Source organism: Eucalyptus grandis, chromosome 11 (assembly GCF_016545825.1).
Source record: "Eucalyptus grandis isolate ANBG69807.140 chromosome 11, ASM1654582v1, whole genome shotgun sequence".
NCBI lineage: Eukaryota > Viridiplantae > Streptophyta > Magnoliopsida > Myrtales > Myrtaceae > Eucalyptus > Eucalyptus grandis.
The window spans coordinates 19,305,291-19,308,991 of NC_052622.1; the positions used below are offsets into that span (position 1 = coordinate 19,305,291).

Genomic DNA, 3,701 nt, shown 5'->3' on the forward strand with positions numbered 1-3,701 from the left:
TTTTCTCTCGAATCTTGGTTGATGGTGATTCTTGCGTGCAATTCTTGAGCATCGGGTGTGTCAGAGGGTCGTCAGATTGATGAATTTTGTGGCTGGAGTTCAGCTTGACATTCAGCTGGACTAATCAGATGAACTGGGCTCTACTTTCGTTTTGTAAAAATTGCTTTTTGTCCCCTGGGCAGGGAGTTGATTTTGGAATTATGGGATTTGAGTATGCTGGCTATGCTTGTGGTTTCATCCGGTGTCGATCTCTTGCTTGCTCTGTCCACTTTATTGCAGACTTATATGCCAAAGTTCCCTACAGATTAAAGAGTTTAGGGAAACTTTTCCTTGTAAGTTTTATATCACATGATGCGTGCATTGCTTTTTTGAAGTTCTATATTTTGAGGTGACCAAGTCCTGCCTGTTTTTCAAGTTAATAATCCAGCATGTCTATTTCAAAATAGTGTAATGGCTTGTTCATTCATTGTCATGTGCTGAAATATTGGCTATTTTATCCTTGCTAGTTGCCGGCTTATATAAAATGAGAGTGCTTTAGTTAGTATTGTCTCATACCGCCATTAATCATATCGGTTGCTCATATTGTACTACGAGCGAGCAAGGGTATAGCGTTGTGCTTCCGGAGAAATTGCAGACTGGAAAGTGGAATGTGTACCGGTATGTTGTTATATATGTCTTCAAGTCTTTGCTGTATTGCTTTGTCCCACTAAGCTAAAGTTTGATTGACTGATGACAGATCTGTTCGTTCTCCTTTGAAGCTTGTGAGCAGATTCCCTAATCATCCCGAAATTGGTACATTGCATGATAATTTTGTGTAAGCATTCCCCATTTGCTGGGTTAAAGCTTTTCATTCTTCCATGTTGTTAGCTCGAAATGTTTTCAGACTGCTATCTTTTCCTTTTTCTCTTGTGACTCGGGTGCCGTATGATTCTTCTCTGCATTCATTTTGTTGAGAAAATAATCTAACATGTTCTCTCTGGTAATGGTCATACAGGCATTCCGTAGAAACTTTTCGAGATTACAAATATCTGGGTACTCGAGTGCGGGTAGATGGAACTGTTGGAGAGTAAGCATAGCCTTTGCTTTCCTTACATCTATGAATAGGTTGCTGTTTGGCGTTGGTATTCTTTAGTGACATTATTCAAATATATGCTGAAAGGTACAAATGGATGACATATGGAGAGGCAGGCACTGCTCGAGCAGCTTTAGGTTCCGGGCTAATATATCATGGTATTCCAAAGGTGAACTATTTGCTCCAATCTTAGTTATTTCTATTCTACCTCAACTTGGAAGCATGTACTCGACTTTTCTCTTGCAATGTTAACTCTGAAATCGATATATATATATATATATATATATATATATATATATATATATATATATATATGTTTATTTTCAGGGATCTTCAATAGGATTGTACTTTATTAACGGACAGTGGGTGATTACTGATCATGCGTGCTCAGCATACTCTTACATTTCCGTTCCTCTATATGACACTCTAGGTATACACTTGCTTGTCACCAGCTCTGTTTGAAGCCTGATTACTCCATATTTATCTTTTCTACTGAACATATCTTCGTTTCTATCTTTGCAGGACCGGATGCTTTGTCAAGTATATTGTGAACCATGCTGCAGTACAAGCCATCTTTTGTGTTCCCCAAACACTCAATGGGGTTAGTCCATCCCTCTTCTGTCTGGGTGATCACTGTTTATTTGAATTGGTCTTAAAACTGGAATTGACTAGTATTATAAATTGGTCTCATTGGTGCCTGATGGTTTGTGGATGAAATAGGGGAGTGTGCCCTCTTCTTGCTAGTGGTCATATTGCCTTATATGTTCTGATTGCTCTCTCTGAATTCTGCTTCATTTGTATTTAGTTGCTGATTTCTGTTGTCCTCACTTTCCTTTGTGTTAATGCTGAATTTGCACCCACAAAATTCATCAATCTGAGTTATTGTTAATCCGGGATTCTTTCTTCTTCTTTTTCTCTTCTTCTTTGGTGAACAGAATCCCTGTTTCAGAGCTTTGTCAACACTGATTTTTGTTGTACAATGGGGATGCTACACAGCATCTTTTTGAAGTCTCAGCAAGTCTTGATTCTCTTGTCCTTGGAGAAGGACAATTTCCTAGACTAAATGGGTATACTTGTTGAGTGAAATGTGATGAGAGGCATAAGACTATAGTAGAACATTCAAATGAGAAGATAAGTTGTTAGCATACTTTATCACGATTTCATATGCTTATGGATATATTTATGAATCACTAGTGTAAAAAAAAAACACTTAAAATCGCTACACTACATGTAGGACCAAATATTCCTTCTAGGAACAAATTAAGATTGGAAAAGCTAAAAGCAGATAGTTTTTTATCTAGACCAGTTGCCCATGAAATCCAGAAAGTCAAAAGTGAAGCTTTCGCTTCCTTTTGAAACCCAACTAGATTGGAAGCAATGCAAAACTCGAGCCATTTCCAGGCTCAACTGGAACAAGCCCACAAAAGAAACCACATCTCGGGACGCCATCTTCCTTCCAAAGAATTCTCACACAACATTCCGAGTTCCCGTCCTCATCGTCGCTTCTTATCCTCCCTGGTTTCTTCTTGCTTGACTTCTCTTCGAAGAGAAGTCATCTCGCTTCTCATGATGTGATAATTTCAGGAGAGTGAAAGGGTTGTAACAAGGGAAGAATGAAGAGATCTAGCTCAAAGACATAGATGTTCGTTTCTTGAATATAGCACAAAAACTAGAGAGAACGTCAATCAATGCTTCAAGGAGCTTATATAGAAGGTAAGCCGTCCTGAAAAAAAAAAAAAAAAAAAAAAAAAAACCGAAAACCGAAACCCAAAATTTGAAAACCGAAAAACCGAACCGAACCCAACCAACCCAACCGAACGGTTCGGTTCGGGACTTATTCGGTTCGGTTCGGAAATTTTCTCTAACGGTTCGGTTCGGTTCGGTTTTCAAAAACCGAACCGAACCGAACCGTTTACACCCCTATGCACCATGACATCCATATTTAACGTTTGCAATCGTGATGTCTCTCGTAGAAACTTCCTGAAAAATTATTAGATTTCTTTACCTGGTCATAGCAGGGAAAAAAATTGAAAATTTCGTGGTTCACTTGCAAATAACATTGAATTTTAGTGGAGTATTAATTGCACTGAGAAATCCTGGAGAGCAATTAATTACCATCAAATGGCCGCGGCAAGAAGATGGGGAGAGAGTGGCTCATGCACGTAACACGGAGAGAGAGAGAGAGAGAGAGAGAGAGAGAGAGAAAGAGAGAGAGAGAGAGATGTTGATTAGAAGCAAGAGCATCGTGCTCCACAGCCGATATAGACGGCATCTAAGGAACATATCTTGCCCTTCTCAAGTTTTCTTGTGTTACTCGAGGAATGGGTACTGTTCCAACTGGGCCAGGCTCTCGCGATCCGAATTTTACAGGTTTTTCGTTTGGAGAAGATCTCTTGAACCTATTAAAATGTAAGTTAGGTTCCACCTGCAAAAGGGGAAGATCAAATAACCAAGAATCAAAGTAAACAGTTTAAGAATATAAGTATGAGTTGTGCACGAGTTCTGAAGTTGTGCTCGACTTTCGGGGAAAATTTTGACGAACCCTTCCCTGAACTATATGATTCTTCAATAGGGGATGATCAAGTGCCGGTTGTTGATGTCCCTTTCCTTTGCCTTCATAAGCACATTA

General features: G+C 39.2%; 1 long non-coding RNA gene across 1 annotated transcript; it reads left to right on the forward strand.

Moving 5' to 3' along the window:
- Positions 1 to 1,439: 1,439 nt before the first annotated feature.
- LOC104429379 lies at positions 1,440 to 2,259 on the forward strand. Its single transcript, XR_005547246.1, has 3 exons — positions 1,440 to 1,502; positions 1,595 to 1,673; positions 2,008 to 2,259. It is a non-coding gene; the product is annotated as an uncharacterized LOC104429379 (long non-coding RNA).
- Positions 2,260 to 3,701: the final 1,442 nt, after the last annotated feature.